The sequence below is a fragment of the Haliotis asinina genome, chromosome 3 (assembly GCF_037392515.1).
Source record: "Haliotis asinina isolate JCU_RB_2024 chromosome 3, JCU_Hal_asi_v2, whole genome shotgun sequence".
NCBI classification, from domain to species: domain Eukaryota; kingdom Metazoa; phylum Mollusca; class Gastropoda; order Lepetellida; family Haliotidae; genus Haliotis; species Haliotis asinina.
This window is the reverse complement of record NC_090282.1, coordinates 69,108,250-69,133,702: the sequence shown is the minus strand read 5'-3', so window position 1 is coordinate 69,133,702 and position 25,453 is coordinate 69,108,250. Positions and strand designations below refer to the sequence as shown.

At 39.5% G+C, this 25,453-nt stretch overlaps 50 non-coding genes across 50 annotated transcripts; all 50 read right to left on the bottom strand.

Moving 5' to 3' along the window:
* Window positions 1–121: 121 nt before the first annotated feature.
* Window positions 122–212, bottom strand: Trnar-ccu (transfer RNA arginine (anticodon CCU)). The gene is given in 2 exon segments: window positions 122–157; window positions 176–212. It is a non-coding gene; the product is annotated as a tRNA-Arg (tRNA).
* Window positions 213–756: 544 nt separating this feature from the next.
* On the bottom strand, window positions 757–847 carry Trnar-ccu (transfer RNA arginine (anticodon CCU)). The gene is given in 2 exon segments: window positions 757–792; window positions 811–847. It is a non-coding gene; the product is annotated as a tRNA-Arg (tRNA).
* A 1,120-nt stretch (window positions 848–1,967) lies between these two features.
* Window positions 1,968–2,058, bottom strand: Trnar-ccu (transfer RNA arginine (anticodon CCU)). The gene is given in 2 exon segments: window positions 1,968–2,003; window positions 2,022–2,058. It is a non-coding gene; the product is annotated as a tRNA-Arg (tRNA).
* A 544-nt stretch (window positions 2,059–2,602) lies between these two features.
* Trnar-ccu (transfer RNA arginine (anticodon CCU)) lies at window positions 2,603–2,693 on the bottom strand. Its single transcript is given in 2 exon segments — window positions 2,603–2,638; window positions 2,657–2,693. It is a non-coding gene; the product is annotated as a tRNA-Arg (tRNA).
* A 233-nt stretch (window positions 2,694–2,926) lies between these two features.
* Window positions 2,927–3,017, bottom strand: Trnar-ccu (transfer RNA arginine (anticodon CCU)). Its single transcript is given in 2 exon segments — window positions 2,927–2,962; window positions 2,981–3,017. It is a non-coding gene; the product is annotated as a tRNA-Arg (tRNA).
* A 1,120-nt stretch (window positions 3,018–4,137) lies between these two features.
* On the bottom strand, window positions 4,138–4,228 carry Trnar-ccu (transfer RNA arginine (anticodon CCU)). Its single transcript is given in 2 exon segments — window positions 4,138–4,173; window positions 4,192–4,228. It is a non-coding gene; the product is annotated as a tRNA-Arg (tRNA).
* A 544-nt stretch (window positions 4,229–4,772) lies between these two features.
* Window positions 4,773–4,863, bottom strand: Trnar-ccu (transfer RNA arginine (anticodon CCU)). The gene is given in 2 exon segments: window positions 4,773–4,808; window positions 4,827–4,863. It is a non-coding gene; the product is annotated as a tRNA-Arg (tRNA).
* A 233-nt stretch (window positions 4,864–5,096) lies between these two features.
* On the bottom strand, window positions 5,097–5,187 carry Trnar-ccu (transfer RNA arginine (anticodon CCU)). The gene is given in 2 exon segments: window positions 5,097–5,132; window positions 5,151–5,187. It is a non-coding gene; the product is annotated as a tRNA-Arg (tRNA).
* Window positions 5,188–5,420: 233 nt separating this feature from the next.
* On the bottom strand, window positions 5,421–5,511 carry Trnar-ccu (transfer RNA arginine (anticodon CCU)). The gene is given in 2 exon segments: window positions 5,421–5,456; window positions 5,475–5,511. It is a non-coding gene; the product is annotated as a tRNA-Arg (tRNA).
* A 227-nt stretch (window positions 5,512–5,738) lies between these two features.
* On the bottom strand, window positions 5,739–5,829 carry Trnar-ccu (transfer RNA arginine (anticodon CCU)). The gene is given in 2 exon segments: window positions 5,739–5,774; window positions 5,793–5,829. It is a non-coding gene; the product is annotated as a tRNA-Arg (tRNA).
* A 790-nt stretch (window positions 5,830–6,619) lies between these two features.
* On the bottom strand, window positions 6,620–6,710 carry Trnar-ccu (transfer RNA arginine (anticodon CCU)). The gene is given in 2 exon segments: window positions 6,620–6,655; window positions 6,674–6,710. It is a non-coding gene; the product is annotated as a tRNA-Arg (tRNA).
* A 544-nt stretch (window positions 6,711–7,254) lies between these two features.
* Trnar-ccu (transfer RNA arginine (anticodon CCU)) lies at window positions 7,255–7,345 on the bottom strand. Its single transcript is given in 2 exon segments — window positions 7,255–7,290; window positions 7,309–7,345. It is a non-coding gene; the product is annotated as a tRNA-Arg (tRNA).
* Window positions 7,346–7,578: 233 nt separating this feature from the next.
* On the bottom strand, window positions 7,579–7,669 carry Trnar-ccu (transfer RNA arginine (anticodon CCU)). Its single transcript is given in 2 exon segments — window positions 7,579–7,614; window positions 7,633–7,669. It is a non-coding gene; the product is annotated as a tRNA-Arg (tRNA).
* A 233-nt stretch (window positions 7,670–7,902) lies between these two features.
* On the bottom strand, window positions 7,903–7,993 carry Trnar-ccu (transfer RNA arginine (anticodon CCU)). Its single transcript is given in 2 exon segments — window positions 7,903–7,938; window positions 7,957–7,993. It is a non-coding gene; the product is annotated as a tRNA-Arg (tRNA).
* A 227-nt stretch (window positions 7,994–8,220) lies between these two features.
* Trnar-ccu (transfer RNA arginine (anticodon CCU)) lies at window positions 8,221–8,311 on the bottom strand. The gene is given in 2 exon segments: window positions 8,221–8,256; window positions 8,275–8,311. It is a non-coding gene; the product is annotated as a tRNA-Arg (tRNA).
* Window positions 8,312–9,101: 790 nt separating this feature from the next.
* Window positions 9,102–9,192, bottom strand: Trnar-ccu (transfer RNA arginine (anticodon CCU)). Its single transcript is given in 2 exon segments — window positions 9,102–9,137; window positions 9,156–9,192. It is a non-coding gene; the product is annotated as a tRNA-Arg (tRNA).
* Window positions 9,193–9,425: 233 nt separating this feature from the next.
* Trnar-ccu (transfer RNA arginine (anticodon CCU)) lies at window positions 9,426–9,516 on the bottom strand. Its single transcript is given in 2 exon segments — window positions 9,426–9,461; window positions 9,480–9,516. It is a non-coding gene; the product is annotated as a tRNA-Arg (tRNA).
* Window positions 9,517–10,054: 538 nt separating this feature from the next.
* Trnar-ccu (transfer RNA arginine (anticodon CCU)) lies at window positions 10,055–10,145 on the bottom strand. The gene is given in 2 exon segments: window positions 10,055–10,090; window positions 10,109–10,145. It is a non-coding gene; the product is annotated as a tRNA-Arg (tRNA).
* A 233-nt stretch (window positions 10,146–10,378) lies between these two features.
* On the bottom strand, window positions 10,379–10,469 carry Trnar-ccu (transfer RNA arginine (anticodon CCU)). Its single transcript is given in 2 exon segments — window positions 10,379–10,414; window positions 10,433–10,469. It is a non-coding gene; the product is annotated as a tRNA-Arg (tRNA).
* Window positions 10,470–10,696: 227 nt separating this feature from the next.
* Trnar-ccu (transfer RNA arginine (anticodon CCU)) lies at window positions 10,697–10,787 on the bottom strand. The gene is given in 2 exon segments: window positions 10,697–10,732; window positions 10,751–10,787. It is a non-coding gene; the product is annotated as a tRNA-Arg (tRNA).
* Window positions 10,788–11,577: 790 nt separating this feature from the next.
* On the bottom strand, window positions 11,578–11,668 carry Trnar-ccu (transfer RNA arginine (anticodon CCU)). The gene is given in 2 exon segments: window positions 11,578–11,613; window positions 11,632–11,668. It is a non-coding gene; the product is annotated as a tRNA-Arg (tRNA).
* A 233-nt stretch (window positions 11,669–11,901) lies between these two features.
* On the bottom strand, window positions 11,902–11,992 carry Trnar-ccu (transfer RNA arginine (anticodon CCU)). Its single transcript is given in 2 exon segments — window positions 11,902–11,937; window positions 11,956–11,992. It is a non-coding gene; the product is annotated as a tRNA-Arg (tRNA).
* A 233-nt stretch (window positions 11,993–12,225) lies between these two features.
* Trnar-ccu (transfer RNA arginine (anticodon CCU)) lies at window positions 12,226–12,316 on the bottom strand. Its single transcript is given in 2 exon segments — window positions 12,226–12,261; window positions 12,280–12,316. It is a non-coding gene; the product is annotated as a tRNA-Arg (tRNA).
* A 227-nt stretch (window positions 12,317–12,543) lies between these two features.
* Window positions 12,544–12,634, bottom strand: Trnar-ccu (transfer RNA arginine (anticodon CCU)). The gene is given in 2 exon segments: window positions 12,544–12,579; window positions 12,598–12,634. It is a non-coding gene; the product is annotated as a tRNA-Arg (tRNA).
* Window positions 12,635–13,424: 790 nt separating this feature from the next.
* Window positions 13,425–13,515, bottom strand: Trnar-ccu (transfer RNA arginine (anticodon CCU)). The gene is given in 2 exon segments: window positions 13,425–13,460; window positions 13,479–13,515. It is a non-coding gene; the product is annotated as a tRNA-Arg (tRNA).
* Window positions 13,516–13,748: 233 nt separating this feature from the next.
* On the bottom strand, window positions 13,749–13,839 carry Trnar-ccu (transfer RNA arginine (anticodon CCU)). The gene is given in 2 exon segments: window positions 13,749–13,784; window positions 13,803–13,839. It is a non-coding gene; the product is annotated as a tRNA-Arg (tRNA).
* Window positions 13,840–14,072: 233 nt separating this feature from the next.
* On the bottom strand, window positions 14,073–14,163 carry Trnar-ccu (transfer RNA arginine (anticodon CCU)). The gene is given in 2 exon segments: window positions 14,073–14,108; window positions 14,127–14,163. It is a non-coding gene; the product is annotated as a tRNA-Arg (tRNA).
* A 227-nt stretch (window positions 14,164–14,390) lies between these two features.
* Window positions 14,391–14,481, bottom strand: Trnar-ccu (transfer RNA arginine (anticodon CCU)). Its single transcript is given in 2 exon segments — window positions 14,391–14,426; window positions 14,445–14,481. It is a non-coding gene; the product is annotated as a tRNA-Arg (tRNA).
* Window positions 14,482–15,271: 790 nt separating this feature from the next.
* On the bottom strand, window positions 15,272–15,362 carry Trnar-ccu (transfer RNA arginine (anticodon CCU)). The gene is given in 2 exon segments: window positions 15,272–15,307; window positions 15,326–15,362. It is a non-coding gene; the product is annotated as a tRNA-Arg (tRNA).
* A 233-nt stretch (window positions 15,363–15,595) lies between these two features.
* On the bottom strand, window positions 15,596–15,686 carry Trnar-ccu (transfer RNA arginine (anticodon CCU)). Its single transcript is given in 2 exon segments — window positions 15,596–15,631; window positions 15,650–15,686. It is a non-coding gene; the product is annotated as a tRNA-Arg (tRNA).
* Window positions 15,687–16,224: 538 nt separating this feature from the next.
* Trnar-ccu (transfer RNA arginine (anticodon CCU)) lies at window positions 16,225–16,315 on the bottom strand. Its single transcript is given in 2 exon segments — window positions 16,225–16,260; window positions 16,279–16,315. It is a non-coding gene; the product is annotated as a tRNA-Arg (tRNA).
* A 233-nt stretch (window positions 16,316–16,548) lies between these two features.
* Window positions 16,549–16,639, bottom strand: Trnar-ccu (transfer RNA arginine (anticodon CCU)). The gene is given in 2 exon segments: window positions 16,549–16,584; window positions 16,603–16,639. It is a non-coding gene; the product is annotated as a tRNA-Arg (tRNA).
* A 227-nt stretch (window positions 16,640–16,866) lies between these two features.
* On the bottom strand, window positions 16,867–16,957 carry Trnar-ccu (transfer RNA arginine (anticodon CCU)). Its single transcript is given in 2 exon segments — window positions 16,867–16,902; window positions 16,921–16,957. It is a non-coding gene; the product is annotated as a tRNA-Arg (tRNA).
* Window positions 16,958–17,747: 790 nt separating this feature from the next.
* Trnar-ccu (transfer RNA arginine (anticodon CCU)) lies at window positions 17,748–17,838 on the bottom strand. Its single transcript is given in 2 exon segments — window positions 17,748–17,783; window positions 17,802–17,838. It is a non-coding gene; the product is annotated as a tRNA-Arg (tRNA).
* A 233-nt stretch (window positions 17,839–18,071) lies between these two features.
* Window positions 18,072–18,162, bottom strand: Trnar-ccu (transfer RNA arginine (anticodon CCU)). Its single transcript is given in 2 exon segments — window positions 18,072–18,107; window positions 18,126–18,162. It is a non-coding gene; the product is annotated as a tRNA-Arg (tRNA).
* A 233-nt stretch (window positions 18,163–18,395) lies between these two features.
* On the bottom strand, window positions 18,396–18,486 carry Trnar-ccu (transfer RNA arginine (anticodon CCU)). Its single transcript is given in 2 exon segments — window positions 18,396–18,431; window positions 18,450–18,486. It is a non-coding gene; the product is annotated as a tRNA-Arg (tRNA).
* Window positions 18,487–18,713: 227 nt separating this feature from the next.
* On the bottom strand, window positions 18,714–18,804 carry Trnar-ccu (transfer RNA arginine (anticodon CCU)). Its single transcript is given in 2 exon segments — window positions 18,714–18,749; window positions 18,768–18,804. It is a non-coding gene; the product is annotated as a tRNA-Arg (tRNA).
* A 790-nt stretch (window positions 18,805–19,594) lies between these two features.
* Trnar-ccu (transfer RNA arginine (anticodon CCU)) lies at window positions 19,595–19,685 on the bottom strand. Its single transcript is given in 2 exon segments — window positions 19,595–19,630; window positions 19,649–19,685. It is a non-coding gene; the product is annotated as a tRNA-Arg (tRNA).
* Window positions 19,686–20,229: 544 nt separating this feature from the next.
* Trnar-ccu (transfer RNA arginine (anticodon CCU)) lies at window positions 20,230–20,320 on the bottom strand. The gene is given in 2 exon segments: window positions 20,230–20,265; window positions 20,284–20,320. It is a non-coding gene; the product is annotated as a tRNA-Arg (tRNA).
* A 233-nt stretch (window positions 20,321–20,553) lies between these two features.
* Window positions 20,554–20,644, bottom strand: Trnar-ccu (transfer RNA arginine (anticodon CCU)). The gene is given in 2 exon segments: window positions 20,554–20,589; window positions 20,608–20,644. It is a non-coding gene; the product is annotated as a tRNA-Arg (tRNA).
* A 233-nt stretch (window positions 20,645–20,877) lies between these two features.
* Window positions 20,878–20,968, bottom strand: Trnar-ccu (transfer RNA arginine (anticodon CCU)). Its single transcript is given in 2 exon segments — window positions 20,878–20,913; window positions 20,932–20,968. It is a non-coding gene; the product is annotated as a tRNA-Arg (tRNA).
* A 227-nt stretch (window positions 20,969–21,195) lies between these two features.
* On the bottom strand, window positions 21,196–21,286 carry Trnar-ccu (transfer RNA arginine (anticodon CCU)). The gene is given in 2 exon segments: window positions 21,196–21,231; window positions 21,250–21,286. It is a non-coding gene; the product is annotated as a tRNA-Arg (tRNA).
* A 790-nt stretch (window positions 21,287–22,076) lies between these two features.
* Window positions 22,077–22,167, bottom strand: Trnar-ccu (transfer RNA arginine (anticodon CCU)). The gene is given in 2 exon segments: window positions 22,077–22,112; window positions 22,131–22,167. It is a non-coding gene; the product is annotated as a tRNA-Arg (tRNA).
* Window positions 22,168–22,400: 233 nt separating this feature from the next.
* On the bottom strand, window positions 22,401–22,491 carry Trnar-ccu (transfer RNA arginine (anticodon CCU)). Its single transcript is given in 2 exon segments — window positions 22,401–22,436; window positions 22,455–22,491. It is a non-coding gene; the product is annotated as a tRNA-Arg (tRNA).
* A 538-nt stretch (window positions 22,492–23,029) lies between these two features.
* Window positions 23,030–23,120, bottom strand: Trnar-ccu (transfer RNA arginine (anticodon CCU)). Its single transcript is given in 2 exon segments — window positions 23,030–23,065; window positions 23,084–23,120. It is a non-coding gene; the product is annotated as a tRNA-Arg (tRNA).
* A 233-nt stretch (window positions 23,121–23,353) lies between these two features.
* Trnar-ccu (transfer RNA arginine (anticodon CCU)) lies at window positions 23,354–23,444 on the bottom strand. Its single transcript is given in 2 exon segments — window positions 23,354–23,389; window positions 23,408–23,444. It is a non-coding gene; the product is annotated as a tRNA-Arg (tRNA).
* Window positions 23,445–23,677: 233 nt separating this feature from the next.
* Window positions 23,678–23,768, bottom strand: Trnar-ccu (transfer RNA arginine (anticodon CCU)). The gene is given in 2 exon segments: window positions 23,678–23,713; window positions 23,732–23,768. It is a non-coding gene; the product is annotated as a tRNA-Arg (tRNA).
* A 227-nt stretch (window positions 23,769–23,995) lies between these two features.
* On the bottom strand, window positions 23,996–24,086 carry Trnar-ccu (transfer RNA arginine (anticodon CCU)). Its single transcript is given in 2 exon segments — window positions 23,996–24,031; window positions 24,050–24,086. It is a non-coding gene; the product is annotated as a tRNA-Arg (tRNA).
* Window positions 24,087–24,876: 790 nt separating this feature from the next.
* Trnar-ccu (transfer RNA arginine (anticodon CCU)) lies at window positions 24,877–24,967 on the bottom strand. The gene is given in 2 exon segments: window positions 24,877–24,912; window positions 24,931–24,967. It is a non-coding gene; the product is annotated as a tRNA-Arg (tRNA).
* Window positions 24,968–25,200: 233 nt separating this feature from the next.
* On the bottom strand, window positions 25,201–25,291 carry Trnar-ccu (transfer RNA arginine (anticodon CCU)). The gene is given in 2 exon segments: window positions 25,201–25,236; window positions 25,255–25,291. It is a non-coding gene; the product is annotated as a tRNA-Arg (tRNA).
* Window positions 25,292–25,453: the final 162 nt, after the last annotated feature.

Sequence of the window (25,453 nt, the reverse complement as noted above, 5' to 3'; positions counted from 1 at the left end):
ATCTCAACACATTTTCTCATTTATATTCAATTGCAAACTCGTACGTACTTGTACACTTTCAATATTTGTATTGTTTTAAAACTTAAAAACGAAGAAGAAGACCAAAAGAATGCATATGCATTACCCACGACGGGACTCGAACCCGCAATCCCCGGCTATCACCAGTGTGTTAGTGTAGGAGGCCGGTGCCTTATCCATTGGGCCACGTGGGCTTGGTGAAATTCAGCCGTTTTCTATCCATGTGTTGACAAATGCTTTCAAACAGTGTGGAAAGAAAACTACTTGATAGTCAGTGTTAGGATTTGTTGAAACTGGCGCCTGAAAACCTCAACACATTTTCTCAGGTATACTCAATTGCAAATTCATACGTACTTGTACACTTTCAATATTTGTATTGTTTTAAAACTTAAAAACAAAGAAGAAGACCAAAAGAATGCATATGCATTACCCACGACGGGACTCGAACCCGCAATCCCCGGCTATCACCAATGTCTTAGCGTAGGAGGCCGGTGCCTTATTCATTGGGCCACGTGGGCTTGGTCGTTTTCTATCCATGTGCTGAGAAATGCTTTTTTAAACAGTATGGAAACAAAACTAACTTGATAGTCAGTGTTAGGATTTGTTAAAACTGATGCCTGGAAACCTCAACATATTTTCTCAGGTATACTCAATTGCAAATTCATACAGGTTTGTACAGTTTCAATATTTATATTGTTTTAAAACTTAAAAACAAAGAAGAAGACCAAAAGAATGCATTACCCACGACGGGACTCGAACCCGCAATCCCCGGCTATCACCAGTGTCTTAGTGTAGGAGGCCGGTGCCTTATCCATTGGGCCACGTGGGCTTGGTGAAATTCAGCCGTTTTCTATCCATGTGTTGACAAATGCTTTCAAACAGTGTGGAAAGAAAACTACTTGATAGTCAGTGTTAGGATTTGTTGAAACTAGCGCCTGAAAATCTCAACACATTTTCTCATTTATATTCAATTGCAAATTCATACGTACTTGTACACTTTCAATATTTGTATTGTTTTAAAACTTAAAAACAAAGAAGAAGACCAAAAGAATGCATATGCATTACCCACGTGCACGACGGGACTCGAACCCGCAATCCCCGGCTATCACCAGTGTCTTAGTGTAGGAGGCCGGTGCCTTATCCATTGGGCCACGTGGGCTTGGTGAAATTCAGCCGTTTTCTATCCATGTGTTGACAAATGCTTTCAAACAGAAACCAGCCATCAACCGCGACCAAGGAGTGTACCTACCAAGTGCCTGGGACTTATTGATAAATTAGTCTCATCTACCTGTGTACATTCTATCTATGTAATTCATGTATAGCCTATCTACCCGAGTACATACTTGTCTTTGTACATCACCAACCCTCATGTAAACATGCTCACCCCCTATCGTGTGTTATGTACATCATCCTATCATGCGTAATGTATCACCATTGGCTTCCATCCTTATCCCCAATCATGTTATGTAAACATATCCAATCAACTGTAATGCATTACCGTTGGCTTCCATCATTGTTATCTTAACTATCGGCTTCCTATCAGTGCTTGTTTATACTAGCTTTCGTTAACTCATTCCACTTGTTACTTTGTTATTGTTTTACCTGTACATATAAATACACCTCTGTATCCCTTTCTCAATCACCTGATGAAGGAGTAAGCATTAACTCCGAAACGTTGTGTTCTCTCATAAAGAAGTTGATATCCATAAAATCTTCATTCTTATGTATTTACACTTCTAAATGACATTCAAAGACTTGCTTTCAAACAGTGTGGAAAGAAAACTACTTGATAGTCAGTGTTAGGATTTGTCAAACTTGACGCCTGAAAATCTCAACACATTTTCTCATTTATATTCAATTGCAAACTCGTACGTACTTGTACACTTTCAATATTTGTATTGTTTTAAAACTTAAAAACGAAGAAGAAGACCAAAAGAATGCATATGCATTACCCACGACGGGACTCGAACCCGCAATCCCCGGCTATCACCAGTGTGTTAGTGTAGGAGGCCGGTGCCTTATCCATTGGGCCACGTGGGCTTGGTGAAATTCAGCCGTTTTCTATCCATGTGTTGACAAATGCTTTCAAACAGTGTGGAAAGAAAACTACTTGATAGTCAGTGTTAGGATTTGTTGAAACTGGCGCCTGAAAACCTCAACACATTTTCTCAGGTATACTCAATTGCAAATTCATACGTACTTGTACACTTTCAATATTTGTATTGTTTTAAAACTTAAAAACAAAGAAGAAGACCAAAAGAATGCATATGCATTACCCACGACGGGACTCGAACCCGCAATCCCCGGCTATCACCAATGTCTTAGCGTAGGAGGCCGGTGCCTTATTCATTGGGCCACGTGGGCTTGGTCGTTTTCTATCCATGTGCTGAGAAATGCTTTTTTAAACAGTATGGAAACAAAACTAACTTGATAGTCAGTGTTAGGATTTGTTAAAACTGATGCCTGGAAACCTCAACACATTTTCTCAGGTATACTCAATTGCAAATTCATACAGGTTTGTACAGTTTCAATATTTATATTGTTTTAAAACTTAAAAACAAAGAAGAAGACCAAAAGAATGCATTACCCACGACGGGACTCGAACCCGCAATCCCCGGCTATCACCAGTGTCTTAGTGTAGGAGGCCGGTGCCTTATCCATTGGGCCACGTGGGCTTGGTGAAATTCAGCCGTTTTCTATCCATGTGTTGACAAATGCTTTCAAACAGTGTGGAAAGAAAACTACTTGATAGTCAGTGTTAGGATTTGTTGAAACTAGCGCCTGAAAATCTCAACACATTTTCTCATTTATATTCAATTGCAAATTCATACGTACTTGTACACTTTCAATATTTGTATTGTTTTAAAACTTAAAAACAAAGAAGAAGACCAAAAGAATGCATATGCATTACCCACGACGGGACTCGAACCCGCAATCCCCGGCTATCACCAATGTCTTAGTGTAGGAGGCCGGTGCCTTATCCATTGGGCCACGTGGGCTTGGTGAAATTCAGCCGTTTTCTATCCATGTATTGACAAATGCTTTCAAACAGTGTGGAAAGAAAACTACTTGATAGTCAGTGTTAGGATTTGTTGAAACTGGCGCCTGAAAATCTCAACACATTTTCTCATTTATATTCAATTGCAAATTCATACGTACTTGTACACTTTCAATATTTGTATTGTTTTAAAACTTAAAAACAAAGAAGAAGACCAAAAGAATGCATATGCATTACCCACGTGCACGACGGGACTCGAACCCGCAATCCCCGGCTATCACCAGTGTCTTAGTGTAGGAGGCCGGTGCCTTATCCATTGGGCCACGTGGGCTTGGTGAAATTCAGCCGTTTTCTATCCATGTGTTGACAAATGCTTTCAAACAGAAACCAGCCATCAACCGCGACCAAGGAGTGTACCTACCAAGTGCCTGGGACTTATTGATAAATTAGTCTCATCTACCTGTGTACATTCTATCTATGTAATTCATGTATAGCCTATCTACCCGAGTACATACTTGTCTTTGTACATCACCAACCCTCATGTAAACATGCTCACCCCCTATCGTGTGTTATGTACATCATCCTATCATGCGTAATGTATCACCATTGGCTTCCATCCTTATCCCCAATCATGTTATGTAAACATATCCAATCAACTGTAATGCATTACCGTTGGCTTCCATCATTGTTATCTTAACTATCGGCTTCCTATCAGTGCTTGTTTATACTAGCTTTCGTTAACTCATTCCACTTGTTACTTTGTTATTGTTTTACCTGTACATATAAATACACCTCTGTATCCCTTTCTCAATCACCTGATGAAGGAGTAAGCATTAACTCCGAAACGTTGTGTTCTCTCATAAAGAAGTTGATATCCATAAAATCTTCATTCTTATGTATTTACACTTCTAAATGACATTCAAAGACTTGCTTTCAAACAGTGTGGAAAGAAAACTACTTGATAGTCAGTGTTAGGATTTGTCAAACTTGACGCCTGAAAATCTCAACACATTTTCTCATTTATATTCAATTGCAAACTCGTACGTACTTGTACACTTTCAATATTTGTATTGTTTTAAAACTTAAAAACGAAGAAGAAGACCAAAAGAATGCATATGCATTACCCACGACGGGACTCGAACCCGCAATCCCCGGCTATCACCAGTGTGTTAGTGTAGGAGGCCGGTGCCTTATCCATTGGGCCACGTGGGCTTGGTGAAATTCAGCCGTTTTCTATCCATGTGTTGACAAATGCTTTCAAACAGTGTGGAAAGAAAACTACTTGATAGTCAGTGTTAGGATTTGTTGAAACTGGCGCCTGAAAACCTCAACACATTTTCTCAGGTATACTCAATTGCAAATTCATACGTACTTGTACACTTTCAATATTTGTATTGTTTTAAAACTTAAAAACAAAGAAGAAGACCAAAAGAATGCATATGCATTACCCACGACGGGACTCGAACCCGCAATCCCCGGCTATCACCAATGTCTTAGCGTAGGAGGCCGGTGCCTTATTCATTGGGCCACGTGGGCTTGGTCGTTTTCTATCCATGTGCTGAGAAATGCTTTTTTAAACAGTATGGAAACAAAACTAACTTGATAGTCAGTGTTAGGATTTGTTAAAACTGATGCCTGGAAACCTCAACACATTTTCTCAGGTATACTCAATTGCAAATTCATACAGGTTTGTACAGTTTCAATATTTATATTGTTTTAAAACTTAAAAACAAAGAAGAAGACCAAAAGAATGCATTACCCACGACGGGACTCGAACCCGCAATCCCCGGCTATCACCAGTGTCTTAGTGTAGGAGGCCGGTGCCTTATCCATTGGGCCACGTGGGCTTGGTGAAATTCAGCCGTTTTCTATCCATGTGTTGACAAATGCTTTCAAACAGTGTGGAAAGAAAACTACTTGATAGTCAGTGTTAGGATTTGTTGAAACTAGCGCCTGAAAATCTCAACACATTTTCTCATTTATATTCAATTGCAAATTCATACGTACTTGTACACTTTCAATATTTGTATTGTTTTAAAACTTAAAAACAAAGAAGAAGACCAAAAGAATGCATATGCATTACCCACGACGGGACTCGAACCCGCAATCCCCGGCTATCACCAATGTCTTAGTGTAGGAGGCCGGTGCCTTATCCATTGGGCCACGTGGGCTTGGTGAAATTCAGCCGTTTTCTATCCATGTATTGACAAATGCTTTCAAACAGTGTGGAAAGAAAACTACTTGATAGTCAGTGTTAGGATTTGTTGAAACTGGCGCCTGAAAATCTCAACACATTTTCTCATTTATATTCAATTGCAAATTCATACGTACTTGTACACTTTCAATATTTGTATTGTTTTAAAACTTAAAAACAAAGAAGAAGACCAAAAGAATGCATATGCATTACCCACGACGGGACTCGAACCCGCGATCCCCGGCTATCACCAGTGTCTTAGTGTAGGAGGCCGGTGCCTTATCCATTGGGCCACGTGGGCTTGGTGAAATTCAGCCGTTTTCTATCCATGTGTTGACAAATGCTTTCAAACAGTGTGGAAAGAAAACTACTTGATAGTCAGTGTTAGGATTTGTTGAAACTAGCGCCTGAAAATCTCAACACATTTTCTCATTTATATTCAATTGCAAACTCATACGTACTTGTACACTTTCAATATTTGTATTGTTTTAAAACTTAAAAACAAAGAAGAAGACCAAAAGAATGCATTACCCACGACGGGACTCGAACCCGCAATCCCCGGCTATCACCAATGTCTTAGTGTAGGAGGCCGGTGCCTTATCCATTGGGCCACGTGGGCTTGGTGAAATTCAGCCGTTTTCTATCCATGTGTTGACAAATGCTTTCAAACAGAAACCAGCCATCAACCGCGACCAAGGAGTGTACCTACCAAGTGCCTGGGACTTATTGATAAATTAGTCTCATCTACCTGTGTACATTCTATCTATGTAATTCATGTATAGCCTATCTACCCGAGTACATACTTGTCTTTGTACATCACCAACCCTCATGTAAACATGCTCACCCCCTATCGTGTGTTATGTACATCATCCTATCATGCGTAATGTATCACCATTGGCTTCCATCCTTATCCCCAATCATGTTATGTAAACATATCCAATCAACTGTAATGCATTACCGTTGGCTTCCATCATTGTTATCTTAACTATCGGCTTCCTATCAGTGCTTGTTTATACTAGCTTTCGTTAACTCATTCCACTTGTTACTTTGTTATTGTTTTACCTGTACATATAAATACACCTCTGTATCCCTTTCTCAATCACCTGATGAAGGAGTAAGCATTAACTCCGAAACGTTGTGTTCTCTCATAAAGAAGTTGATATCCATAAAATCTTCATTCTTATGTATTTACACTTCTAAATGACATTCAAAGACTTGCTTTCAAACAGTGTGGAAAGAAAACTACTTGATAGTCAGTGTTAGGATTTGTCAAACTTGACGCCTGAAAATCTCAACACATTTTCTCATTTATATTCAATTGCAAACTCGTACGTACTTGTACACTTTCAATATTTGTATTGTTTTAAAACTTAAAAACGAAGAAGAAGACCAAAAGAATGCATATGCATTACCCACGACGGGACTCGAACCCGCAATCCCCGGCTATCACCAGTGTCTTAGTGTAGGAGGCCGGTGCCTTATCCATTGGGCCACGTGGGCTTGGTGAAATTCAGCCGTTTTCTATCCATGTGTTGACAAATGCTTTCAAACAGTGTGGAAAGAAAACTACTTGATAGTCAGTGTTAGGATTTGTTGAAACTGGCGCCTGAAAACCTCAACACATTTTCTCAGGTATACTCAATTGCAAATTCATACGTACTTGTACACTTTCAATATTTGTATTGTTTTAAAACTTAAAAACAAAGAAGAAGACCAAAAGAATGCATATGCATTACCCACGACGGGACTCGAACCCGCAATCCCCGGCTATCACCAATGTCTTAGCGTAGGAGGCCGGTGCCTTATTCATTGGGCCACGTGGGCTTGGTCGTTTTCTATCCATGTGCTGAGAAATGCTTTTTTAAACAGTATGGAAACAAAACTAACTTGATAGTCAGTGTTAGGATTTGTTAAAACTGATGCCTGGAAACCTCAACACATTTTCTCAGGTATACTCAATTGCAAATTCATACAGGTTTGTACAGTTTCAATATTTATATTGTTTTAAAACTTAAAAACAAAGAAGAAGACCAAAAGAATGCATTACCCACGACGGGACTCGAACCCGCAATCCCCGGCTATCACCAGTGTCTTAGTGTAGGAGGCCGGTGCCTTATCCATTGGGCCACGTGGGCTTGGTGAAATTCAGCCGTTTTCTATCCATGTGTTGACAAATGCTTTCAAACAGTGTGGAAAGAAAACTACTTGATAGTCAGTGTTAGGATTTGTTGAAACTAGCGCCTGAAAATCTCAACACATTTTCTCATTTATATTCAATTGCAAATTCATACGTACTTGTACACTTTCAATATTTGTATTGTTTTAAAACTTAAAAACAAAGAAGAAGACCAAAAGAATGCATATGCATTACCCACGACGGGACTCGAACCCGCAATCCCCGGCTATCACCAATGTCTTAGTGTAGGAGGCCGGTGCCTTATCCATTGGGCCACGTGGGCTTGGTGAAATTCAGCCGTTTTCTATCCATGTATTGACAAATGCTTTCAAACAGTGTGGAAAGAAAACTACTTGATAGTCAGTGTTAGGATTTGTTGAAACTGGCGCCTGAAAATCTCAACACATTTTCTCATTTATATTCAATTGCAAATTCATACGTACTTGTACACTTTCAATATTTGTATTGTTTTAAAACTTAAAAACAAAGAAGAAGACCAAAAGAATGCATATGCATTACCCACGACGGGACTCGAACCCGCGATCCCCGGCTATCACCAGTGTCTTAGTGTAGGAGGCCGGTGCCTTATCCATTGGGCCACGTGGGCTTGGTGAAATTCAGCCGTTTTCTATCCATGTGTTGACAAATGCTTTCAAACAGTGTGGAAAGAAAACTACTTGATAGTCAGTGTTAGGATTTGTTGAAACTAGCGCCTGAAAATCTCAACACATTTTCTCATTTATATTCAATTGCAAACTCATACGTACTTGTACACTTTCAATATTTGTATTGTTTTAAAACTTAAAAACAAAGAAGAAGACCAAAAGAATGCATTACCCACGACGGGACTCGAACCCGCAATCCCCGGCTATCACCAATGTCTTAGTGTAGGAGGCCGGTGCCTTATCCATTGGGCCACGTGGGCTTGGTGAAATTCAGCCGTTTTCTATCCATGTGTTGACAAATGCTTTCAAACAGAAACCAGCCATCAACCGCGACCAAGGAGTGTACCTACCAAGTGCCTGGGACTTATTGATAAATTAGTCTCATCTACCTGTGTACATTCTATCTATGTAATTCATGTATAGCCTATCTACCCGAGTACATACTTGTCTTTGTACATCACCAACCCTCATGTAAACATGCTCACCCCCTATCGTGTGTTATGTACATCATCCTATCATGCGTAATGTATCACCATTGGCTTCCATCCTTATCCCCAATCATGTTATGTAAACATATCCAATCAACTGTAATGCATTACCGTTGGCTTCCATCATTGTTATCTTAACTATCGGCTTCCTATCAGTGCTTGTTTATACTAGCTTTCGTTAACTCATTCCACTTGTTACTTTGTTATTGTTTTACCTGTACATATAAATACACCTCTGTATCCCTTTCTCAATCACCTGATGAAGGAGTAAGCATTAACTCCGAAACGTTGTGTTCTCTCATAAAGAAGTTGATATCCATAAAATCTTCATTCTTATGTATTTACACTTCTAAATGACATTCAAAGACTTGCTTTCAAACAGTGTGGAAAGAAAACTACTTGATAGTCAGTGTTAGGATTTGTCAAACTTGACGCCTGAAAATCTCAACACATTTTCTCATTTATATTCAATTGCAAACTCGTACGTACTTGTACACTTTCAATATTTGTATTGTTTTAAAACTTAAAAACAAAGAAGAAGACCAAAAGAATGCATATGCATTACCCACGACGGGACTCGAACCCGCAATCCCCGGCTATCACCAGTGTCTTAGTGTAGGAGGCCGGTGCCTTATCCATTGGGCCACGTGGGCTTGGTGAAATTCAGCCGTTTTCTATCCATGTGTTGACAAATGCTTTCAAACAGTGTGGAAAGAAAACTACTTGATAGTCAGTGTTAGGATTTGTTGAAACTAGCGCCTGAAAACCTCTACACATTTTCTCATTTATATTCAATTGCAAATTCATACGTACTTGTACACTTTCAATATTTGTATTGTTTTAAAACTTAAAAACAAAGAAGAAGACCAAAAGAATGCATATGCATTACCCACGACGGGACTCGAACCCGCAATCCCCGGCTATCACCAGTGTGTTAGTGTAGGAGGCCGGTGCCTTATCCATTGGGCCACGTGGGCTTGTTGAAATTCAGCCGTTTTCTATCCATGTGTTGACAAATGCTTTCAAACAGTGTGGAAAGAAAACTACTTGATAGTCAGTGTTAGGATTTGTCAAACTTGACGCCTGAAAATCTCAACACATTTTCTCATTTATATTCAATTGCAAACTCGTACGTACTTGTACACTTTCAATATTTGCATTGTTTTAAAACTTAAAAACAAAGAGGAAGACCAAAAGAATGCATTACCCACGACGGGACTCGAACCCGCAATCCCCGGCTATCACCAATGTCTTAGCGTAGGAGGCCGGTGCCTTATTCATTGGGCCACGTGGGCTTGGTCGTTTTCTATCCATGTGCTGAGAAATGCTTTTTTAAACAGTATGGAAACAAAACTAACTTGATAGTCAGTGTTAGGATTTGTTAAAACTGATACCTGGAAACCTCAACACATTTTCTCAGGTATACTCAATTGCAAATTCATACAGGTTTGTACAGTTTCAATATTTATATTGTTTTAAAACTTAAAAACAAAGAAGAAGACCAAAAGAATGCATTACCCACGACGGGACTCGAACCCGCAATCCCCGGCTATCACCAGTGTCTTAGTGTAGGAGGCCGGTGCCTTATCCATTGGGCCACGTGGGCTTGGTGAAATTCAGCCGTTTTCTATCCATGTGTTGACAAATGCTTTCAAACAGTGTGGAAAGAAAACTACTTGATAGTCAGTGTTAGGATTTGTTGAAACTAGCGCCTGAAAATCTCAACACATTTTCTCATTTATATTCAATTGCAAATTCATACGTACTTGTACACTTTCAATATTTGTATTGTTTTAAAACTTAAAAACAAAGAAGAAGACCAAAAGAATGCATATGCATTACCCACGACGGGACTCGAACCCGCAATCCCCGGCTATCACCAGTGTCTTAGTGTAGGAGGCCGGTGCCTTATCCATTGGGCCACGTGGGCTTGGTGAAATTCAGCCGTTTTCTATCCATGTGTTGACAAATGCTTTCAAACAGTGTGGAAAGAAAACTACTTGATAGTCAGTGTTAGGATTTGTTGAAACTAGCGCCTGAAAATCTCAACACATTTTCTCATTTATATTCAATTGCAAACTCATACGTACTTGTACACTTTCAATATTTGTATTGTTTTAAAACTTAAAAACAAAGAAGAAGACCAAAAGAATGCATTACCCACGACGGGACTCGAACCCGCAATCCCCGGCTATCACCAATGTCTTAGTGTAGGAGGCCGGTGCCTTATCCATTGGGCCACGTGGGCTTGGTGAAATTCAGCCGTTTTCTATCCATGTGTTGACAAATGCTTTCAAACAGAAACCAGCCATCAACCGCGACCAAGGAGTGTACCTACCAAGTGCCTGGGACTTATTGATAAATTAGTCTCATCTACCTGTGTACATTCTATCTATGTAATTCATGTATAGCCTATCTACCCGAGTACATACTTGTGTTTGTACATCACCAACCCTCATGTAAACATGCTCACCCCCTATCGTGTGTTATGTACATCATCCTATCATGCGTAATGTATCACCATTGGCTTCCATCCTTATCCCCAATCATGTTATGTAAACATATCCAATCAACTGTAATGCATTACCGTTGGCTTCCATCATTGTTATCTTAACTATCGGCTTCCTATCAGTGCTTGTTTATACTAGCTTTCGTTAACTCATTCCACTTGTTACTTTGTTATTGTTTTACCTGTACATATAAATACACCTCTGTATCCCTTTCTCAATCACCTGATGAAGGAGTAAGCATTAACTCCGAAACGTTGTGTTCTCTCATAAAGAAGTTGATATCCACAAAATCTTCATTCTTATGTATTTACACTTCTAAATGACATTCAAAGACTTGCTTTCAAACAGTGTGGAAAGAAAACTACTTGATAGTCAGTGTTAGGATTTGTCAAACTTGACGCCTGAAAATCTCAACACATTTTCTCATTTATATTCAATTGCAAACTCGTACGTACTTGTACACTTTCAATATTTGTATTGTTTTAAAACTTAAAAACGAAGAAGAAGACCAAAAGAATGCATATGCATTACCCACGACGGGACTCGAACCCGCAATCCCCGGCTATCACCAGTGTGTTAGTGTAGGAGGCCGGTGCCTTATCCATTGGGCCACGTGGGCTTGGTGAAATTCAGCCGTTTTCTATCCATGTGTTGACAAATGCTTTCAAACAGTGTGGAAAGAAAACTACTTGATAGTCAGTGTTAGGATTTGTTGAAACTGGCGCCTGAAAACCTCAACACATTTTCTCAGGTATACTCAATTGCAAATTCATACGTACTTGTACACTTTCAATATTTGTATTGTTTTAAAACTTAAAAACAAAGAAGAAGACCAAAAGAATGCATATGCATTACCCACGACGGGACTCGAACCCGCAATCCCCGGCTATCACCAATGTCTTAGTGTAGGAGGCCGGTGCCTTATCCATTGGGCCACGTGGGCTTGGTGAAATTCAGCCGTTTTCTATCCATGTGTTGACAAATGCTTTCAAACAGTGTGGAAAGAAAACTACTTGATAGTCAGTGTTAGGATTTGTTGAAACTGGCGCCTGAAAATCTCAACACATTTTCTCATTTATATTCAATTGCAAATTCATACGTACTTGTACACTTTCAATATTTGTATTGTTTTAAAACTTAAAAACAAAGAAGAAGACCAAAAGAATGCATATGCATTACCCACGACGGGACTCGAACCCGCAATCCCCGGCTATCACCAGTGTCTTAGTGTAGGAGGCCGGTGCCTTATCCATTGGGCCACGTGGGCTTGGTGAAATTCAGCCGTTTTCTATCCATGTGTTGACAAATGCTTTCAAACAGTGTGGAAAGAAAACTACTTGATAGTCAGTGTTAGGATTTGTTGAAACTAGCGCCTGAAAATCTCAACACATTTTCTCATTTATATTCAATTGCAAACTCATACGTACTTGTACACTTTCAATATTTGTATTGTTTTAAAACTTAAAAACAAAGAAGAAGACCAAAAGAATGCATTACCCACGACGGGACTCGAACCCGCAATCCCCGGCTATCACCAATGTCTTAGTGTAGGAGGCCGGTGCCTTATCCATTGGGCCACGTGGGCTTGGTGAAATTCAGCCGTTTTCTATCCATGTGTTGACAAATGCTTTCAAACAGAAACCAGCCATCAACCGCGACCAAGGAGTGTACCTACCAAGTGCCTGGGACTTATTGATAAATTAGTCTCATCTACCTGTGTACATTCTATCTATGTAATTCATGTATAGCCTATCTACCCGAGTACATACTTGTGTTTGTACATCACCAACCCTCATGTAAACATGCTCACCCCCTATCGTGTGTTATGTACATCATCCTATCATGCGTAATGTATCACCATTGGCTTCCATCCTTATCCCCAATCATGTTATGTAAACATATCCAATCAACTGTAATGCATTACCGTTGGCTTCCATCATTGTTATCTTAACTATCGGCTTCCTATCAGTGCTTGTTTATACTAGCTTTCGTTAACTCATTCCACTTGTTACTTTGTTATTGTTTTACCTGTACATATAAATACACCTCTGTATCCCTTTCTCAATCACCTGATGAAGGAGTAAGCATTAACTCCGAAACGTTGTGTTCTCTCATAAAGAAGTTGATATCCATAAAATCTTCATTCTTATGTATTTACACTTCTAAATGACATTCAAAGACTTGCTTTCAAACAGTGTGGAAAGAAAACTACTTGATAGTCAGTGTTAGGATTTGTCAAACTTGACGCCTGAAAATCTCAACACATTTTCTCATTTATATTCAATTGCAAACTCGTACGTACTTGTACACTTTCAATATTTGTATTGTTTTAAAACTTAAAAACGAAGAAGAAGACCAAAAGAATGCATATGCATTACCCACGACGGGACTCGAACCCGCAATCCCCGGCTATCACCAGTGTCTTAGTGTAGGAGGCCGGTGCCTTATCCATTGGGCCACGTGGGCTTGGTGAAATTCAGCCGTTTTCTATCCATGTGTTGACAAATGCTTTCAAACAGTGTGGAAAGAAAACTACTTGATAGTCAGTGTTAGGATTTGTTGAAACTGGCGCCTGAAAACCTCAACACATTTTCTCAGGTATACTCAATTGCAAATTCATACGTACTTGTACACTTTCAATATTTGTATTGTTTTAAAACTTAAAAACAAAGAAGAAGACCAAAAGAATGCATATGCATTACCCACGACGGGACTCGAACCCGCAATCCCCGGCTATCACCAATGTCTTAGTGTAGGAGGCCGGTGCCTTATCCATTGGGCCACGTGGGCTTGGTGAAATTCAGCCGTTTTCTATCCATGTATTGACAAATGCTTTCAAACAGTGTGGAAAGAAAACTACTTGATAGTCAGTGTTAGGATTTGTTGAAACTGGCGCCTGAAAATCTCAACACATTTTCTCATTTATATTCAATTGCAAATTCATACGTACTTGTACACTTTCAATATTTGTATTGTTTTAAAACTTAAAAACAAAGAAGAAGACCAAAAGAATGCATATGCATTACCCACGACGGGACTCGAACCCGCAATCCCCGGCTATCACCAGTGTCTTAGTGTAGGAGGCCGGTGCCTTATCCATTGGGCCACGTGGGCTTGGTGAAATTCAGCCGTTTTCTATCCATGTGTTGACAAATGCTTTCAAACAGTGTGGAAAGAAAACTACTTGATAGTCAGTGTTAGGATTTGTTGAAACTAGCGCCTGAAAATCTCAACACATTTTCTCATTTATATTCAATTGCAAACTCATACGTACTTGTACACTTTCAATATTTGTATTGTTTTAAAACTTAAAAACAAAGAAGAAGACCAAAAGAATGCATTACCCACGACGGGACTCGAACCCGCAATCCCCGGCTATCACCAATGTCTTAGTGTAGGAGGCCGGTGCCTTATCCATTGGGCCACGTGGGCTTGGTGAAATTCAGCCGTTTTCTATCCATGTGTTGACAAATGCTTTCAAACAGAAACCAGCCATCAACCGCGACCAAGGAGTGTACCTACCAAGTGCCTGGGACTTATTGATAAATTAGTCTCATCTACCTGTGTACATTCTATCTATGTAATTCATGTATAGCCTATCTACCCGAGTACATACTTGTGTTTGTACATCACCAACCCTCATGTAAACATGCTCACCCCCTATCGTGTGTTATGTACATCATCCTATCATGCGTAATGTATCACCATTGGCTTCCATCCTTATCCCCAATCATGTTATGTAAACATATCCAATCAACTGTAATGCATTACCGTTGGCTTCCATCATTGTTATCTTAACTATCGGCTTCCTATCAGTGCTTGTTTATACTAGCTTTCGTTAACTCATTCCACTTGTTACTTTGTTATTGTTTTACCTGTACATATAAATACACCTCTGTATCCCTTTCTCAATCACCTGATGAAGGAGTAAGCATTAACTCCGAAACGTTGTGTTCTCTCATAAAGAAGTTGATATCCATAAAATCTTCATTCTTATGTATTTACACTTCTAAATGACATTCAAAGACTTGCTTTCAAACAGTGTGGAAAGAAAACTACTTGATAGTCAGTGTTAGGATTTGTCAAACTTGACGCCTGAAAATCTCAACACATTTTCTCATTTATATTCAATTGCAAACTCGTACGTACTTGTACACTTTCAATATTTGTATTGTTTTAAAACTTAAAAACAAAGAAGAAGACCAAAAGAATGCATATGCATTACCCACGACGGGACTCGAACCCGCAATCCCCGGCTATCACCAGTGTCTTAGTGTAGGAGGCCGGTGCCTTATCCATTGGGCCACGTGGGCTTGGTGAAATTCAGCCGTTTTCTATCCATGTGTTGACAAATGCTTTCAAACAGTGTGGAAAGAAAACTACTTGATAGTCAGTGTTAGGATTTGTTGAAACTAGCGCCTGAAAACCTCAACACATTTTCTCAGGTATATTCAATTGCAAATTCATACGTACTTGTACACTTTCAATATTTGTATTGTTTTAAAACTTAAAAACAAAGAAGAAGACCAAAAGAATGCATATGCATTACCCACGACGGGACTCGAACCCGCAATCCCCGGCTATCACCAGTGTGTTAGTGTAGGAGGCCGGTGCCTTATCCATTGGGCCACGTGGGCTTGTTGAAATTCAGCCGTTTTCTATCCATGTGTTGACAAATGCTTTCAAACAGTGTGGAAAGAAAACTACTTGATAGTCAGTGTTAGGATTTGTCAAACTTGACGCCTGAAAATCTCAACACATTTTCTCATTTATATTCAATTGCAAACTCGTACGTACTTGTACACTTTCAATATTTGCATTGTTTTAAAACTTAAAAACAAAGAGGAAGACCAAAAGAATGCATTACCCACGACGGGACTCGAACCCGCAATCCCCGGCTATCACCAATGTCTTAGCGTAGGAGGCCGGTGCCTTATTCATTGGGCCACGTGGGCTTGGTCGTTTTCTATCCATGTGCTGAGAAATGCTTTTTTAAACAGTATGGAAACAAAACTAACTTGATAGTCAGTGTTAGGATTTGTTAAAACTGATACCTGGAAACCTCAACACATTTTCTCAGGTATACTCAATTGCAAATTCATACAGGTTTGTACAGTTTCAATATTTATATTGTTTTAAAACTTAAAAACAAAGAAGAAGACCAAAAGAATGCATTACCCACGACGGGACTCGAACCCGCAATCCCCGGCTATCACCAGTGTCTTAGTGTAGGAGGCCGGTGCCTTATCCATTGGGCCACGTGGGCTTGGTGAAATTCAGCCGTTTTCTATCCATGTGTTGACAAATGCTTTCAAACAGTGTGGAAAGAAAACTACTTGATAGTCAGTGTTAGGATTTGTTGAAACTAGCGCCTGAAAATCTCAACACATTTTCTCATTTATATTCAATTGCAAATTCATACGTACTTGTACACTTTCAATATTTGTATTGTTTTAAAACTTAAAAACAAAGAAGAAGACCAAAAGAATGCATATGCATTACCCACGACGGGACTCGAACCCGCAATCCCCGGCTATCACCAGTGTCTTAGTGTAGGAGGCCGGTGCCTTATCCATTGGGCCACGTGGGCTTGGTGAAATTCAGCCGTTTTCTATCCATGTGTTGACAAATGCTTTCAAACAGTGTGGAAAGAAAACTACTTGATAGTCAGTGTTAGGATTTGTTGAAACTAGCGCCTGAAAATCTCAACACATTTTCTCATTTATATTCAATTGCAAACTCATACGTACTTGTACACTTTCAATATTTGTATTGTTTTAAAACTTAAAAACAAAGAAGAAGACCAAAAGAATGCATTACCCACGACGGGACTCGAACCCGCAATCCCCGGCTATCACCAATGTCTTAGTGTAGGAGGCCGGTGCCTTATCCATTGGGCCACGTGGGCTTGGTGAAATTCAGCCGTTTTCTATCCATGTGTTGACAAATGCTTTCAAACAGAAACCAGCCATCAACCGCGACCAAGGAGTGTACCTACCAAGTGCCTGGGACTTATTGATAAATTAGTCTCATCTACCTGTGTACATTCTATCTATGTAATTCATGTATAGCCTATCTACCCGAGTACATACTTGTGTTTGTACATCACCAACCCTCATGTAAACATGCTCACCCCCTATCGTGTGTTATGTACATCATCCTATCATGCGTAATGTATCACCATTGGCTTCCATCCTTATCCCCAATCATGTTATGTAAACATATCCAATCAACTGTAATGCATTACCGTTGGCTTCCATCATTGTTATCTTAACTATCGGCTTCCTATCAGTGCTTGTTTATACTAGCTTTCGTTAACTCATTCCACTTGTTACTTTGTTATTGTTTTACCTGTACATATAAATACACCTCTGTATCCCTTTCTCAATCACCTGATGAAGGAGTAAGCATTAACTCCGAAACGTTGTGTTCTCTCATAAAGAAGTTGATATCCATAAAATCTTCATTCTTATGTATTTACACTTCTAAATGACATTCAAAGACTTGCTTTCAAACAGTGTGGAAAGAAAACTACTTGATAGTCAGTGTTAGGATTTGTCAAACTTGACGCCTGAAAATCTCAACACATTTTCTCATTTATATTCAATTGCAAACTCGTACGTACTTGTACACTTTCAATATTTGTATTGTTTTAAAACTTAAAAACGAAGAAGAAGACCAAAAGAATGCATATGCATTACCCACGACGGGACTCGAACCCGCAATCCCCGGCTATCACCAGTGTGTTAGTGTAGGAGGCCGGTGCCTTATCCATTGGGCCACGTGGGCTTGGTGAAATTCAGCCGTTTTCTATCCATGTGTTGACAAATGCTTTCAAACAGTGTGGAAAGAAAACTACTTGATAGTCAGTGTTAGGATTTGTTGAAACTGGCGCCTGAAAACCTCAACACATTTTCTCAGGTATACTCAATTGCAAATTCATACGTACTTGTACACTTTCAATATTTGTATTGTTTTAAAACTTAAAAACAAAGAAGAAGACCAAAAGAATGCATATGCATTACCCACGACGGGACTCGAACCCGCAATCCCCGGCTATCACCAATGTCTTAGTGTAGGAGGCCGGTGCCTTATCCATTGGGCCACGTGGGCTTGGTGAAATTCAGCCGTTTTCTATCCATGTATTGACAAATGCTTTCAAACAGTGTGGAAAGAAAACTACTTGATAGTCAGTGTTAGGATTTGTTGAAACTGGCGCCTGAAAATCTCAACACATTTTCTCATTTATATTCAATTGCAAATTCATACGTACTTGTACACTTTCAATATTTGTATTGTTTTAAAACTTAAAAACAAAGAAGAAGACCAAAAGAATGCATATGCATTACCCACGACGGGACTCGAACCCGCAATCCCCGGCTATCACCAGTGTCTTAGTGTAGGAGGCCGGTGCCTTATCCATTGGGCCACGTGGGCTTGGTGAAATTCAGCCGTTTTCTATCCATGTGTTGACAAATGCTTTCAAACAGTGTGGAAAGAAAACTACTTGATAGTCAGTGTTAGGATTTGTTGAAACTAGCGCCTGAAAATCTCAACACATTTTCTCATTTATATTCAATTGCAAACTCATACGTACTTGTACACTTTCAATATTTGTATTGTTTTAAAACTTAAAAACAAAGAAGAAGACCAAAAGAATGCATTACCCACGACGGGACTCGAACCCGCAATCCCCGGCTATCACCAATGTCTTAGTGTAGGAGGCCGGTGCCTTATCCATTGGGCCACGTGGGCTTGGTGAAATTCAGCCGTTTTCTATCCATGTGTTGACAAATGCTTTCAAACAGAAACCAGCCATCAACCGCGACCAAGGAGTGTACCTACCAAGTGCCTGGGACTTATTGATAAATTAGTCTCATCTACCTGTGTACATTCTATCTATGTAATTCATGTATAGCCTATCTACCCGAGTACATACTTGTGTTTGTACATCACCAACCCTCATGTAAACATGCTCACCCCCTATCGTGTGTTATGTACATCATCCTATCATGCGTAATGTATCACCATTGGCTTCCATCCTTATCCCCAATCATGTTATGTAAACATATCCAATCAACTGTAATGCATTACCGTTGGCTTCCATCATTGTTATCTTAACTATCGGCTTCCTATCAGTGCTTGTTTATACTAGCTTTCGTTAACTCATTCCACTTGTTACTTTGTTATTGTTTTACCTGTACATATAAATACACCTCTGTATCCCTTTCTCAATCACCTGATGAAGGAGTAAGCATTAACTCCGAAACGTTGTGTTCTCTCATAAAGAAGTTGATATCCATAAAATCTTCATTCTTATGTATTTACACTTCTAAATGACATTCAAAGACTTGCTTTCAAACAGTGTGGAAAGAAAACTACTTGATAGTCAGTGTTAGGATTTGTCAAACTTGACGCCTGAAAATCTCAACACATTTTCTCATTTATATTCAATTGCAAACTCGTACGTACTTGTACACTTTCAATATTTGTATTGTTTTAAAACTTAAAAACGAAGAAGAAGACCAAAAGAATGCATATGCATTACCCACGACGGGACTCGAACCCGCAATCCCCGGCTATCACCAGTGTGTTAGTGTAGGAGGCCGGTGCCTTATCCATTGGGCCACGTGGGCTTGGTGAAATTCAGCCGTTTTCTATCCATGTGTTGACAAATGCTTTCAAACAGTGTGGAAAGAAAACTACTTGATAGTCAGTGTTAGGATTTGTTGAAACTAGCGCCTGAAAACCTCAACACATTTTCTCAGGTATACTCAATTGCAAATTCATACGTACTTGTACACTTTCAATATTTGTATTGTTTTAAAACTTAAAAACAAAGAAGAAGACCAAAAGAATGCATATGCATTACCCACGACGGGACTCGAACCCGCAATCCCCGGCTATCACCAATGTCTTAGCGTAGGAGGCCGGTGCCTTATTCATTGGGCCACGTGGGCTTGGTCGTTTTCTATCCATGTGCTGAGAAATGCTTTTTTAAACAGTATGGAAACAAAACTAACTTGATAGTCAGTGTTAGGATTTGTTAAAACTGATGCCTGGAAACCTCAACACATTTTCTCAGGTATACTCAATTGCAAATTCATACAGGTTTGTACAGTTTCAATATTTATATTGTTTTAAAACTTAAAAACAAAGAAGAAGACCAAAAGAATGCATTACCCACGACGGGACTCGAACCCGCAATCCCCGGCTATCACCAATGTCTTAGTGTAGGAGGCCGGTGCCTTATCCATTGGGCCACGTGGGCTTGGTGAAATTCAGCCGTTTTCTATCCATGTATTGACAAATGCTTTCAAACAGTGTGGAAAGAAAACTACTTGATAGTCAGTGTTAGGATTTGTTGAAACTGGCGCCTGAAAATCTCAACACATTTTCTCATTTATATTCAATTGCAAATTCATACGTACTTGTACACTTTCAATATTTGTATTGTTTTAAAACTTAAAAACAAAGAAGAAGACCAAAAGAATGCATATGCATTACCCACGACGGGACTCGAACCCGCAATCCCCGGCTATCACCAATGTCTTAGTGTAGGAGGCCGGTGCCTTATCCATTGGGCCACGTGGGCTTGGTGAAATTCAGCCGTTTTCTATCCATGTATTGACAAATGCTTTCAAACAGTGTGGAAAGAAAACTACTTGATAGTCAGTGTTAGGATTTGTTGAAACTGGCGCCTGAAAATCTCAACACATTTTCTCATTTATATTCAATTGCAAATTCATACGTACTTGTACACTTTCAATATTTGTATTGTTTTAAAACTTAAAAACAAAGAAGAAGACCAAAAGAATGCATATGCATTACCCACGACGGGACTCGAACCCGCAATCCCCGGCTATCACCAGTGTCTTAGTGTAGGAGGCCGGTGCCTTATCCATTGGGCCACGTGGGCTTGGTGAAATTCAGCCGTTTTCTATCCATGTGTTGACAAATGCTTTCAAACAGTGTGGAAAGAAAACTACTTGATAGTCAGTGTTAGGATTTGTTGAAACTAGCGCCTGAAAATCTCAACACATTTTCTCATTTATATTCAATTGCAAACTCATACGTACTTGTACACTTTCAATATTTGTATTGTTTTAAAACTTAAAAACAAAGAAGAAGACCAAAAGAATGCATTACCCACGACGGGACTCGAACCCGCAATCCCCGGCTATCACCAATGTCTTAGTGTAGGAGGCCGGTGCCTTATCCATTGGGCCACGTGGGTTTGGTGAAATTCAGCCGTTTTCTATCCATGTGTTGACAAATGCTTTCAAACAGAAACCAGCCATCAACCGCGACCAAGGAGTGTACCTACCAAGTGCCTGGGACTTATTGATAAATTAGTCTCATCTACCTGTGTACATTCTATCTATGTAATTCATGTATAGCCTATCTACCCGAGTACATACTTGTGTTTGTACATCACCAACCCTCATGTAAACATGCTCACCCCCTATCGTGTGTTATGTACATCATCCTATCATGCGTAATGTATCACCATTGGCTTCCATCCTTATCCCCAATCATGTTATGTAAACATATCCAATCAACTGTAATGCATTACCGTTGGCTTCCATCATTGTTATCTTAACTATCGGCTTCCTATCAGTGCTTGTTTATACTAGCTTTCGTTAACTCATTCCACTTGTTACTTTGTTATTGTTTTACCTGTACATATAAATACACCTCTGTATCCCTTTCTCAATCACCTGATGAAGGAGTAAGCATTAACTCCGAAACGTTGTGTTCTCTCATAAAGAAGTTGATATCCATAAAATCTTCATTCTTATGTATTTACACTTCTAAATGACATTCAAAGACTTGCTTTCAAACAGTGTGGAAAGAAAACTACTTGATAGTCAGTGTTAGGATTTGTCAAACTTGACGCCTGAAAATCTCAACACATTTTCTCATTTATATTCAATTGCAAACTCGTACGTACTTGTACACTTTCAATATTTGTATTGTTTTAAAACTTAAAAACAAAGAAGAAGACCAAAAGAATGCATATGCATTACCCACGACGGGACTCGAACCCGCAATCCCCGGCTATCACCAGTGTCTTAGTGTAGGAGGCCGGTGCCTTATCCATTGGGCCACGTGGGCTTGGTGAAATTCAGCCGTTTTCTATCCATGTGTTGACAAATGCTTTCAAACAGTGTGGAAAGAAAACTACTTGATAGTCAGTGTTAGGATTTGTTGAAACTAGCGCCTGAAAACCTCAACACATTTTCTCATTTATATTCAATTGCAAATTCATACGTACTTGTACACTTTCAATATTTGTATTGTTTTAAAACTTAAAAACAAAGAAGAAGACCAAAAGAATGCATATGCATTACCCACGACGGGACTCGAACCCGCAATCCCCGGCTATCACCAGTGTGTTAGTGTAGGAGGCCGGTGCCTTATCCATTGGGCCACGTGGGCTTGTTGAAATTCAGCCGTTTTCTATCCATGTGTTGACAAATGCTTTCAAACAGTGTGGAAAGAAAACTACTTGATAGTCAGTGTTAGGATTTGTCAAACTTGACGCCTGAAAATCTCAACACATTTTCTCATTTATATTCAATTGCAAACTCGTACGTACTTGTACACTTTCAATATTTGCATTGTTTTAAAACTTAAAAACAAAGAGGAAGACCAAAAGAATGCATTACCCACGACGGGACTCGAACCCGCAATCCCCGGCTATCACCAATGTCTTAGCGTAGGAGGCCGGTGCCTTATTCATTGGTCCACGTGGGCTTGGTCGTTTTCTATCCATGTGCTGAGAAATGCTTTTTTAAACAGTATGGAAACAAAACTAACTTGATAGTCAGTGTTAGGATTTGTTAAAACTGATACCTGGAAACCTCAACACATTTTCTCAGGTATACTCAATTGCAAATTCATACAGGTTTGTACAGTTTCAATATTTATATTGTTTTAAAACTTAAAAACAAAGAAGAAGACCAAAAGAATGCATTACCCACGACGGGACTCGAACCCGCAATCCCCGGCTATCACCAGTGTCTTAGTGTAGGAGGCCGGTGCCTTATCCATTGGGCCACGTGGGCTTGGTGAAATTCAGCCGTTTTCTATCCATGTGTTGACAAATGCTTTCAAACAGTGTGGAAAGAAAACTACTTGATAGTCAGTGTTAGGATTTGTTGAAACTAGCGCCTGAAAATCTCAACACATTTTCTCATTTATATTCAATTGCAAATTCATACGTACTTGTACACTTTCAATATTTGTATTGTTTTAAAACTTAAAAACAAAGAAGAAGACCAAAAGAATGCATATGCATTACCCACGACGGGACTCGAACCCGCAATCCCCGGCTATCACCAATGTCTTAGTGTAGGAGGCCGGTGCCTTATCCATTGGGCCACGTGGGCTTGTTGAAATTCAGCCGTTTTCTATCCATGTATTGACAAATGCTTTCAAACAGTGTGGAAAGAAAACTACTTGATAGTCAGTGTTAGGATTTGTTGAAACTGGCGCCTGAAAATCTCAACACATTTTCTCATTTATATTCAATTGCAAATTCATACGTACTTGTACACTTTCAATATTTGTATTGTTTTAAAACTTAAAAACAAAGAAGAAGACCAAAAGAATGCATATGCATTACCCACGACGGGACTCGAACCCGCAATCCCCGGCTATCACCAGTGTCTTAGTGTAGGAGGCCGGTGCCTTATCCATTGGGCCACGTGGGCTTGTTGAAATTCAGCCGTTTTCTATCCATGTGTTGACAAATGCTTTCAAACAGTGTGGAAAGAAAACTACTTGATAGTCAGTGTTAGGATTTGTTGAAACTAGCGCCTGAAAATCTCAACACATTTTCTCATTTATATTCAATTGCAAACTCATACGTACTTGTACACTTTCAATATTTGTATTGTTTTAAAACCTAAAAACAAAGAAGAAGACCAAAAGAATGCATTACCCACGACGGGACTCGAACCCGCAATCCCCGGCTATCACCAATGTCTTAGTGTAGGAGGCCGGTGCCTTATCCATTGGGCCACGTGGGCTTGGTGAAATTCAGCCGTTTTCTATCCATGTGTTGACAAATGCTTTCAAACAGAAACCAGCCATCAACCGCGACCAAGGAGTGTACCTACCAAGTGCCTGGGACTTATTGATAAATTAGTCTCATCTACCTGTGTACATTCTATCTATGTAATTCATGTATAGCCTATCTACCCGAGTACATACTTGTGTTTGTACATCACCAACCCTCATGTAAACATGCTCACCCCCTATCGTGTGTTATGTACATCATCCTATCATGCGTAATGTATCACCATTGGCTTCCATCCTTATCCCCAATCATGTTATGTAAACATATCCAATCAACTGTAATGCATTACCGTTGGCTTCCATCATTGTTATCTTAACTATCGGCTTCCTATCAGTGCTTGTTTATACTAGCTTTCGTTAACTCATTCCACTTGTTACTTTGTTATTGTTTTACCTGTACATATAAATACACCTCTGTATCCCTTTCTCAATCACCTGATGAAGGAGTAAGCATTAACTCCGAAACGTTGTGTTCTCTCATAAAGAAGTTGATATCCACAAAATCTTCATTCTTATGTATTTACACTTCTAAATGACATTCAAAGACTTGCTTTCAAACAGTGTGGAAAGAAAACTACTTGATAGTCAGTGTTAGGATTTGTCAAACTTGACGCCTGAAAATCTCAACACATTTTCTCATTTATATTCAATTGCAAACTCGTACGTACTTGTACACTTTCAATATTTGTATTGTTTTAAAACTTAAAAACAAAGAAGAAGACCAAAAGAATGCATATGCATTACCCACGACGGGACTCGAACCCGCAATCCCCGGCTATCACCAGTGTCTTAGTGTAGGAGGCCGGTGCCTTATCCATTGGGCCACGTGGGCTTGGTGAAATTCAGCCGTTTTCTATCCATGTGTTGACAAATGCTTTCAAACAGTGTGGAAAGAAAACTACTTGATAGTCAGTGTTAGGATTTGTTGAAACTAGCGCCTGAAAACCTCTACACATTTTCTCATTTATATTCAATTGCAAATTCATACGTACTTGTACACTTTCAATATTTGTATTGTTTTAAAACTTAAAAACAAAGAAGAAGACCAAAAGAATGCATATGCATTACCCACGACGGGACTCGAACCCGCAATCCCCGGCTATCACCAGTGTGTTAGTGTAGGAGGCCGGTGCCTTATCCATTGGGCCACGTGGGCTTGTTGAAATTCAGCCGTTTTCTATCCATGTGTTGACAAATGCTTTCAAACAGTGTGGAAAGAAAACTACTTGATAGTCAGTGTTAGGATTTGTCAAACTTGACGCCTGAAAATCTCAACACATTTTCTCATTTATATTCAATTGCAAACTCGTACGTACTT